Below are 11,684 nucleotides of genomic sequence, written 5' to 3' on the forward strand. Positions count from 1 at the left end.
GGTGGCTTTCCAAAAAGGACTTCATCTTAAAGTCACATCAGTAGAAGCTAAGTGTCCTAAACAAGGGAGGTGAAAGTCTCCTTGGTCTACCCTCAAGTGTTTGGTTCTGAGCATTGCATTTGAGGAAAGGTACTGACCAACCTAGACAGCATATTAAAAAGCAGAGACATTACTTTGTCAACAAAGATCCATCTAGTCAAGGCTATGGTTTTTCCAGTGGTCATGTATGGATGTGAGAGTTGGACTGTGAAGAAAGCTGATCGCCGAAGAATTGATGCTTTAGAATTGTGGTGCTGGAGAAGACTCTTGAGAGTCCCTTGGACTGCAAGGAGACCCAACCAGTCCATTCTAAAGGAGATCAGTCCTAGGTGTTCATTGGAAGGACTGATGCTAAAGCTGAAACTCCAATACTTTGACCACCTCATGCGAAGAGTTGACTCACTGGAGAAGACTCTGATGCTGGGAGGGATTGGGGGCGGGAGGAGAAGGGGATGACAGAGAATGAGATGGCTGGATGGCATTACCGACTCGATGGACATGAGTTTGAGTGAACTCCAGGAGTTGGTGATGGACAGGGAGGCCTGGTGTGCTGTGATTCATGGGGTCGCAAAGAGTTGGACACAACTGAGTGACTGAACTGAACTGAACTGACAAAATATTAAAAAGCAGAGACTTTACTTTGCCAACAAGGGTCCATCTAGTCAAAGCTATGGTTTTCCAGTGGTCATGGATGTGAGAATTGGACTATAAAGAAAGCTGAGCTCCGAAGAATTGATGCTTTTGAACTGTGGTGTTGGAGAAGACTCTTGAGAGTTCCTTGGACTGCAAGGAGATTCAACCAGTCCATCCTAAAGGAGATCAACCCTGAATATTTATTGGAAGGACTAAAGCTGAAGCTGAAACTCCAATACTTTGGCCACCTGATTCAAAGAACTGATTCATTGGAAGACACCCTGATGCTGGGGAAGATTGAAGGTGGGAGGGGAAGGGGACGACAGTGGATGAGATGGTCGGATGGCATCACCGACTTGATGGACATGAATTTGAGCAAGCTCTGGGAGTTGGTGCTGGATAGGGAAGCTTGGCGTGCTGCAGTCCATGGGTTGCAGAGTCAGACACGAGTAAGCGACTGAACTGACTGACTGACAAAGTAACATGTATCTCAAAGAAGGCAACAGTGATGGAATTTTTTTTGGGGGGGGCCCTCAGCATGCAGGATCCTAGTTCTGACCAAGAACTAAGGGATCAAACAGATGCTCCCTGCAGTGGAAGCTAGGAGCCCTAACCACTGGACTGCTAGGGAAATCCCGGAAAAGTTTCTTACTGCTGATCAGTAGAGTTGTGGTCTGAGTGCAAGTTTGAAAAGAATTTCCAAATACAGAGGATTTCAGAAAGGAGTGAGTTTCCTAGGAAGAAAGAGCAGAGATAATGAGGGCACTGAAAGTACAGCGGGCCAACCTCCTGACAGACAAGGGAGAGCTGAGCCCTTTTGTGGGTCAGTAACCAATTTTTGTAGCCTCAAGACAAATTTCCTGCTGGAAGGGTGGCCTTAGGAAACTGGTTAGGGTGTGTATTTTTACCTAGTACGGGGTCAGGGAGCTGGTCGGTTTGGATCAGGGGTGCTCATGGCCATGGTTGCTCCAGGGCTCAGTTAGCTCTGGAGGTGACCTTGGTGTGGCGCTCTGCACCTGTGACCTTGGTATAGGGCTCCACAAGTATTATAAGCAATAGGTTTTCTCTGCAGAGCTCCAGGGAATGGAGTCTAGAACTGGAAGCTCAAGGAAAAGTGATTCCAATCCAATGTGAAGGAGAATTTTCCAACAAAAATAGAATGGGCTAAGTGTAAATGACCAGCCACGGGAAACCAAGACTAAATAGAGCAACTTAACACGGTTTGCAAAGCTTTACATGTGTGGTCTCTACTTTTACTCTGCAGGATCCATGTTCTGCAAACTCTTCTGTGTCTCTGCATTCCAGCCCTACCAGCCCTTTTCAGTTCTTTGTATACAAGCTGACTTGTCCTACCACAGGCCATTTGCACAGGACTTCTCTCTGCTTAGAAAGTTTCCCTATTTCTTTTTGATTGATAATAGACATCCCAACAGGTGTGAGGTAGTTTTGATTTACATTTCCCTGATGATTAATGATTTGAAATTAAATAAATTAGTAATGTGAAGTCTTTTGAACAGTGCCTGGCATATAGTAAGCTCTCTGCATAGTTGTTCAGTTGTATCTGACTCTTTGCAACCCTTTGGACTGTAGCCCACCAGGCTCCTCTGTCCATGGGATTTTTCAGGCAAGAATACTGGAGTGGGTTGCCCTTTCCTCCTCCAGGGGATTGTCCTGATCCAGGGATCAAACCCACGTCTCTTGTGTCTCCTGCACTCACAGGTGAGTTCTTTACCTGCTAAGCCTTTGGGAGGCCCAAGCTCTCTAAGTTTTAATTATTTTTTGCTGTTATTAATATAAACATTTATTGTTTATGGTTGTGCTCTAGCCACTGTACTAGACACATAAATACAACATTTAAGCCAGTCAAGTAGTGATTATACCACTTTTACTAGAGGTTAAATGACTTGCCCAGGTCCCCACAGCGAGGAGTTTGGAGTTTGCAAGGAGAGAAAAGGGAAGCTCATTGCAAGTGGTGGGAACAGCCTGGCCTGATATGTGCTGAGCCACTGCAGTCTGGGATGTGTGTGAGTGTGTTTGTGGAGGGAGGGGGGACATTAAGGGAGTGGGACACGTGGATATCATCTATTTTACAGCCTGTTTCTAAAGTCCATCTTATTTCTCGAGTTCTTAGTTGTACCCTGGCCTCAGTCCTCTCTGTCAAGTTCTTGTTTCTTTATCCTGCAGTGAGAGTGGGACGTGTTCTCCTTACATACTTGTTCCCGGCAAGTGACACAAAAAGTCATGTTGCTGTTTGTGTGTTTTATTGGTTTCCCAGGTGGCTCAGCAGTAAAGAATCTGCCTGCCAAGCAGGAGACATAGGTTCAATCCCTGGATCAGGAAGATCCCCTGAAGAAAGAAAAGGCAACTCACTCCAGTATTCTTGCCTGGGAAATCCCATGGACAGAGGAGTCTGGCAGGTTACAACTATGGTGTTGCAAGAGAATCAGACATGACTCAGTGGCTAAACAGCAGCAAAGTATAATTACTTTACAACGTTGTGTTGGTTTCTGCCTTAGAACAATATGAATTAGCCATAAGTGTACATACATCCCATCCCTCCTAAGCCTCCCTCCCACCCCTTAATAAAAAGAATTGCTAAGTCATTCTTTTCCCTGGCTTAGTAATATTCCGTTGTGTATAAGTACTCTTTCTTCTTCTTTTATTTAATATTTATTTATTTATGTATTTGGCTGCACCGGGTCTTAGTTGAGCATGTGGTGTCTTTAGTTTTGGCATGCAAATTCTTAATTGTGGCATATGGGGTCTAGTTCCCTGACCAGGGATTGAACCTGGGCCCCCTGCATTGGGAGCATGGACTCTTAGCCAGTGGACCACCAGGGAAGTCCCATGTCACTCTTTGGAAGCAGCCAGTAATTCATTGCTCAATTTTCTTAGATTGAGGAGGGCTGAGATTCCCTCTTCCGCACCACTTTACCCCCAAGAGGAAGCCATCGTGGTAATGATACAATAGCTCTAGTGAGATTTATTCTCTTGTGCTTAGACTGGCGAGCTTTGTGTATCACTTTTGAAGTGTCTCTGGAAGAGAACCAGGATATCATCCACTCCATGAACGACAGCTGTGCTTTGGTACCTGCTTGATATGAGAGTGTGCAAAGGAGCTCATTTGCACAATGCATTGAATTTCCAGTTAAACCTTAATGATAATTAGATGAATTGGATTGTCCCCTATGAAACTGAAGATATAATAAGTGTTGCTTTCCTTCAGTCTAATGATACAAAACGTGAAGCAATTTTTGGGGAGTGTTTTTGTCTTTCCTTGGTCGCCTCCTCTAGTCCACCTTCATGATCTTCCCTGTTGAGTAATGTGCGTCAAATTTCCCAAAGAATAATCACTCCTGTATTGTTGTTGCTGCTGTTCAGTTGTGTCTGACTCTGTGTGACCCCATTGACTGCAGCACAGCAGGCTTCCCTCTCCTTTACCATCTCCCAGACTTTGCTCAAACTCATGTCGACTGAGGCAGTGATGTTCTTGTGTATGCAGAGCCTTAAAGACACAAATAGGTCCTATGAAGTGCCCTTTAGCATTTTTCTTGTCTTCTGAAGAAGGTAGGCAGCTTCCAGATGGATGTACCACTAGAATAGAAATCCATGTTTATTAAGGTTTCCATCCATACATTCAGTTCAGTTCAGTTCAGTCACTCAGTTGTGTCCGACTCTTTGCGACCCCATGAATCACAGCACGCCAGGCCTCCCTGTCCATCACCAACTCCCGGAGTACACTCAAACTCATGTCCATTGAGTCGGTGATGCCATCCAGCCATCTCATTCTCTGTTGTCCCCGTTTCCTCCCACCCCCAATCCCTCCCAGCATCAGACTCTTCTCCAGTGAGTCAACTCGTCGCATGAGGTGGTCAAAGTATTGGAGTTTCAGCTTTAGCATCAGTCCTTCCAATGAACACCCAGGATTGATCTCCTTTAGAATGGACTGGTTGGATCTCCTTGTAGTCCAAGGGACTCGCAAGAGTCTTCTCCATCACCACAGTTCAAAAGCATCCATTCTTCTGCGATCATTAGGTAACCAGTTATTTCAAGCAATTCTTTTTCTTTTTTTTCCAAGCATTTTTTTATGACAGTAAAATAATTTGGACTATCTCTTATTAAAAGTAGATTCTCTCCCTCTCTCTGCTGTGTTGGGTCTTTAAGACTGTTGAGGCTCTTAGGCTCTGAAAAACATTATACCTATCCCTACTTTAATTGTTATGTTTGAGTCAAAGTAAAAACAACACTAAAAACTTCCCCCCCATTTTTTATTTTATTTTATTTTTTTTTGAAACTTCAACAGACTTTTATTATCAAACTCAGGCAGCTTTAAACCCAGCTGGTTAACCCTTTAAACCCAGCTTACAGCAAAACCGTGTCATCTGGGGATGGAGGTGCACATCTAATTAAAGGCTTTCTCTTTTTTAAAAAAAGAGGATTAAAAATATATATACATATCTGCATATCTTTTTAAAAAAGCAAAATTCACCAGTGTTGCAGAAAAGAAAAATCCTAAAGTGATTTCAGCCCAAACCCTGCCCCTCTAAATGAAAAAAAAAAGCATTGGCAGTCTCTGGTGGCTCAAAAACTCCAACTCAGGATGTACCCAGGAAGAAAGCATTTCTTTGCTCTTAAAACAACGCTTTCTGCTTCATGTTCAACCTCCATAGCTTACTCCTTAGAAACACCTGAAGATTTACTGTATAAATAAGACCAAATTTGCTTTTCCCAGCTTCTATTCACTGAAAGTTAACACCAAGGATGGTTCCTTAGCAATTTTCACCTCTACTACAGGCAGAAAATCAATCCCTAATTTCTGGGAACCAGCAAAACATCCTCAGTCTTCCTGAGGGCTCCATGAAAGACCACAGATCAGACTGAAATGTCAGGGTAGGCAAAGGGGGCCTTTCCAAATAAAAAGTCAGCATCCCCAAACCTAAAGTCTAACTTATCAGGTAAAAACAAGCAGCAGCTGGGTGTAACAGAAGGGGCTTCTCTCTGTGCTCTAACCATGAAGGTGGTAGCAAAGGGGAAGAGTCAGTACTCGGCCTCAGGTCCCTTCCGGGAAGCCTGAGCCACAGTTGGTGTGGTCCAGTTATCTCTAGCTGAATAAAGCCCCCAGTCCCAGGCAGCCTGGCTCATGGCTGCTCCGCTTGAAACATGTTCCCTTGTGCAGGGTGCTTAAGAATCATGAGGGAGATTTTCTTCCTACTTTGACTTCAAACGACCAACACTTCTATTTCGCAGCTTCTAGAAAACTGCTCAGAGACCCCAATCCCAGGGTCAATGTCACCCCCAGGATCCAAGTCACAAGGTCACAGGTCCTTCCAGTTGATGGGCTCTTTGCCGGACTTCTGCAGCAGCTCGTTGGTTTTAGAGAAATGCCTGCATCAGAAGAAGCCCCTGTACACTGACAGCGGTGAGGGGTGCGCGGTCTGCAGCAGGTGGTGCCGCTTCCTATCAATGGCACTGCCCTTCTTCTGAGCGTAAGAGCCCCAGAGCAAGAAGACAAGGCCGTGGGCGTTCTGATTGAGCCACGACACAACGGCATCGGTGAACTGCTCCCAACCTCTCTCTTTATGAGAACTGGCCTGATGCGCCCGGACTGTGAGGACAGCGTTGAGCAGGAGAACACCTTGTTTGGCCCATCCGGATAAATCTCCATGACCAGGGTGAACAAAACCATCTGTGTCTGTAGACAGCTCTTTATAAATGTTTTCCAAACTGGGTGGCGGCGGCACGGGTCTCTGAACACTGAAGCAGAGCCCATGGGCTTGATGGGGCCCGTGATATGGATCCTGTCCCAAGAAGACGACCTTCACATCTCTTATATCTCACATTCGGGTCCATGTGAAGACTTGGTGAGGGGGGGGGTAAATAGTGCAATGTTTTCTTTCTTCTGCAACACATCCCATAAGCTTTATGAACTCTGGCTTCCCGAACTCCCCGCTGAGGTGCTTCTTCCAACTCTCACCAAAACCCACCGGCACGTTGCGCGCCGCGGGTCTGAGCAGCGCGGCCGCCTTGCTCCTCTGGACGCGGATCAGCTGCTCCGGGCTCAGCGGCGACGAGGGCGGCGTGCGGGCTCCTCCGGCCCGGCCCGGGGCATCTCGGCGGGGATGGCCTGCAGGCAGTCCCCGCAGAGGCGGCTCAGCGGCCGCAGCGGGCCTCTCCCGGGTACGCGCAGCTTCCGCCCCCAACGCAGCGGCGCCGGGCAGAGGACCCCCATTCGTGGGGGATCTTAGCCCTGGGGACCCGGGGCTCATCCCGGTCAGGCATTAGCAGGCCGCGGCCCCCATTTCCGAGTTTGGTATCACAACAACCGGGGAGCGGAAGGGTTTGTCCGCCTCCCCCCCCACATTTTTTAAATGGAAGCAGAGTTGATGTACACTATTACCTAAGTTACACGTGTGCAACACAGTGACTCACAGATGTCAGGAAGGTAATTGACGTGGGGCTGACGGGAGAGTACGTTCTCCTCAGTGACACAGTCAAAAATACACAGGATCCCCACTGCGTGCAGAAAATTAGACCTCAGTATTCCCTTTATCCTTCAAAGTGTAGAGATTCCCAGTCACAAAGGAAAGCTGTAGAGGTGTACTGCCGTAGAATTGCAGGATAGGTCCAGAAAGGTAGGTGAAGAGAGAAGGCATTCTAGTAGGTGAGAAAGAAGTGGAAACTGTGGTGTGGATTACATTGTTGGAAGAGAACATTGGTTGGTGATGTAATGTGATGTTGAAGAGTCTCAGATCCTGACCTGGTGCCCTCTTGACCAACGTGAGTAGTTCTAAGTACCAAAGCCCCTGGTGGTGGAGGCTGCCACCGTCTTGTCATCTTGTCTCAAACTCCTTTTTTTTTTTAAGATTTGTATTTTGATGTGGGCCATTTTTAAAGTCTTTATTGAATTTGTTGCCATATTGTTTCTGTTTTACATTTCATTTTTTTGTTTGCTTTGGGCTGTGGGGCATGTGGGATCTCAGCTCCCTGACCAGGAATTGAACACACACCCCATGCACTGGACGGTGAAATCTTAACCACTGGACCACCAGGGAACTCCCTCATACTCCTTTTGATTCCTCCTTTCCCCATATTCCTCCACTCATCTGTTACCACTCAGGATATTCTGGCTCTGGAATTTTCTGAGTAACAGTAAACCCAAGTCAAACCTGCTTGAACAAGAGAGAATGTGCTGGTGGCAGTGGTGGGAAAAGTTCACTGGGAGGATGGACCTTACCCAGGGGCTCCGGCGATGTCCTTGTGAATCTGGTGCTTCTCCAGATCTAGTTTCCTCAGTAAGTGGTTGGTTCAGGCAGGCTCCTCCCATGCAGCAGCCCTGACTGCCTCCAGCCTTGCAACCCATCCTCTCAGCAAACACAGTCAAAGCTGCTGCATTTGGATTAGCTAGCGTCATGTAAGCTGCTGTAACAAACAACCCCTGACAATTAGATGTCTTGCACAAAAGAATTTATTTTTCTCTCACATGATAGTCTGATGCTGGTGTTCCTAATGGGTGAGTGGCTTTTCTCCATGGAGTGAGGGGTTTCTTCACCATCCTTTAGGGCTCACAGTCCTCTTCATTGAGTCAGCAAGAGGGTAAAGAAAATGTGCAGAAACCTCATTGATACTTAAAGAGTGTTTACTCTGCATCTTCTCACCTTCTTGCAGCAAGAACTGGCCCCATGACTAAATGCGGGCACAAAGAAAGATGAAAAACGTAGTCACTGACTAACTGCTTCCTAGAATCAGTTCCACATGGTGGAAAGGTGGTATGAGTTTTTTTCTTTTTTGGCTATACAATGTGATTTCTTAAAGTGTACCATTTGTGGTGCTGGAGAAGACTCTTGAGAGTCCGTTGGACTTCAAGGAGATCCAACCAGTCCATTCTAGAGGAGATCAATCCTGGGTGTTCATTGGAAGGACTGATACTAAAGCTGAAACTCCAATACTTTGGCCACCTCACGCGACGAGTTGACTCACTGGAAAAGAGTCTGATGCTAGGAAGGATTGGGGGTGGGAGGAGACGGGGACGACAGAGAATGAGATGGCTGGATGGCATCACCGACTCAATGGACATGAGTTTGAGTGAACTCCGGGAGTTGGTGATGGACAGGGAGGCCTGGCGTGCTGTGATTCATGGGGTCGCAAAGAGTTGGACACGACTGAGCGACTAAACTGAACTGAACTGAACCATTTGATGATTTAACATTTGTATACCTTGTGAACTCAACTAATGTATCTATCACCTCACAGTTACTTTGCTTTTCCCTTTGGTGAGAACACTTAAGGTCCACTCTTAGCAAGTTTCAAATAAACAATACAGTGTTGCTAACTATAGTTATCATGCTGTACATTAGATCCTCAGGACTTAGTCACCTTATAACTGGAAGTTTTTACCCTTTGACCGACATCTCCCCATTCCCCATTCCATTCTACTTTCTACATCTGGGAGTTTAACTTTCTTAGATTCCATATATAAGTAAGACCATACAGTACTTTGTCTTTCTGTGAGTTAGTTATCTTAGCATGATGTCATTCAGTTTCACTCATCTGCAAACAGAATTTTCTTTTTTTAATGGCTGAATAATATATATATATATAATATATATATATATATAATATATATATATATAATATATATCACATTTTCTTTATCCATTCCTCTGTCAGCTGACATTTAGGTTGTTTTTACATCTTGGCTGTTGTGAATAGTGCTGCAATGAACATGGGGGTATAGATATCTTTTCCAGATCCTGATTTCATTTCCTTTGGTTATATACCCAGAAGTGGAATGGCAGGATCATATGGAACTTCTGTTTTTAAATTTTCAGGAAGTTCCAAATTCTCTGGAATTAAGTCTTAGATGGGTTTGGGTCATATCCTTATTCTTGAATTAATAACAATATCTAAGGAGATGAAATTCATTCATTCATTCTGTCTTTTATTCAATAAATATTTATGACAGCTATTATGTGCCAAACATGATTCTCAACTCTGGGAAAAGAGATCACAGTCCATATATTTTCTAGTGATGCCAGATAAACAAATATATAACATTTTAGATCAGTTCAGTCCAGTTGCTCAGTCGTGTCCTACTCTTTGTGACCCCATGGACTGCAGCACGTCAGGCTTTCCTGTCCATCGCCAACTCCTGAAACATTTTAGATGGTGCTACGATAAGCAGTAAAGTAAGGAGGGTAGAGAATACTGGGGAGTTGCAATTTTTTTTTTTTTTTGACTATACCATGTGACATATGGGGATCTTAGTTCCCTGACCAGGGATTGAACCCAAACCCCCCGTGGTGGGAGTGCAGATTCTTAACCTTTGGACTGCCAGGGAAGTCTTGGAATTTTTGATTGAGTGTTATAGAAGGTTTTGCTGTGAAGTTGCTGTCTGAACAAAGATTTGAAGATGAAGGAGCGAGCCATGCCAATATGGGGGAAAAGTGCTCTAGAAAGAGTGAATGACTAGTACAAAATTTCCAGGCAGGAGCAAGCCTGGCATTTTTGTGGAAAAGGAAGGAGACCAGTGTGACTGAAAAAGAGTGAGCTTGGGGGAAAGAAATAGGAGGGGAGGACGAAGGCTCAGGAGAAGGCATGTCAGCTAGAACTTCACTGGCCGTTGGAAGGACTTTGGCTTTTAAGCAGTGAAATGGGTAGTTTTGGGAGGGTTTTGAGCAAAGGAGTGACATGATGTGAATTAAGTTTCAAAGTTATTCCTCGGATTACTCTGTTGAAAATAGATGACAGAAGAGACTAGGAAAGTTACGGGAAAGGAAGATGTATTCACCAGCGATGAAATGATGTTGACACAGATCAGGATGGTGAAGGTGGAAAGGGGAGTGGCCGGATTTTAGGCATCTTTTGAAGATAAAATGAATTACGCTGATTAACTGCTCTTGAGAAACTTTTTGTTTTTACTTTTGATTTTGTGTTGGATTATAGCCCATTAGGACTTCCCTGGTGGCTCAGACGGTAAAGCGTCTGCCTACAATGTGGGAGACCCAGGTTCGAACCCTGGGTCAGGAAGATCCTCTGGAGAAGGAAATGGCATCCCACTCCAGTACTCTTGCCTGGAAACTCCCATGGACGGAGGAGCCTGGTACGTTACAGTCCATGGGGTCGCAAAGAGTCAGACACGACTGAGCAACTTCGCTCACTCACTGATAGCCCATTAATGATGTTGTGATAGTTTCAGGTGAACAGTGAAGGGAGTCAGCCATACAAGTGGAAATGTTAGTCCCTCAGTCATGTCCGACTCTTTGCGATCCCATAGACTGTAGCCCACCAGGCTCCTCTGTCCATTGAGGATTCTCCATGCAAGAATACTGGAGTGGGTTGCCATTCCCTTCTCCAGTGCATCTTCCCGACTCAAGGATCAAACCCAGGTCTCCTGCACTGCAGGCAGATTCTTTATCATCTGAGCTACCAGGCCATACATATTATAAATGTATCCAATCTTTGGGAGACATGTTTTTTTTTTTTCTGGAGCCAGGAAAGTGGAGTCAACACATTTCAGCAGCATGGGAGTCAGAGAAATGTTTTTTAATGAAAACTTGAGGTACTCCCACAAGAGGAAGGGAATAGTGATGGGGCACTTCTCAGTCAAGATGGACAGACCAGATTCTGTTATAGTAAAAAACAGCTCCAAAACCTGAGCAGTTTAATGCCACAAAGTTGTACTTTTTGCGCCAGCTGCATGTCCAGTGCAGGTTACCAGGGACTCTGTGCTTGTGATAGTAATTTGGTGTGTTACCCATACCACCTGGACATTAGATATGTGGAGGCCAGGAGAGAGAGAGGGGAAAGACTTTTCTGTCTTGTTATCCTCACTGCTCCATGCCGGGCTAGACTCAGAAGCACTGGGGTGGGTCACGGGCAGAGAGAGGGGAGGGAACAGAGGATAAACACCCTGATTATGGCTTCTGTGTGAAGGACAGGAGGAGGCACATGAAGGGGTTTTAGGATGGGCTAATTGGAATACTTTATGTGGGTTCTGCAACACAGGGCTATCC

General features: G+C 45.4%; 1 pseudogene; it reads right to left on the reverse strand.

Moving 5' to 3' along the window:
* Window positions 1-5,987: 5,987 nt before the first annotated feature.
* On the reverse strand, window positions 5,988-6,901 carry LOC129547621 (uracil-DNA glycosylase pseudogene; annotated as a pseudogene).
* Between the last annotated feature and the right edge of the window lie 4,783 nt (window positions 6,902-11,684).

This window comes from Moschus berezovskii, chromosome 24 (genome assembly GCF_049115385.1).
Source record: "Moschus berezovskii isolate FMDL1 chromosome 24, NW_MosBer_1.0, whole genome shotgun sequence".
In the NCBI taxonomy this organism is placed as follows: Eukaryota; Metazoa; Chordata; class Mammalia; order Artiodactyla; family Moschidae; genus Moschus; species Moschus berezovskii.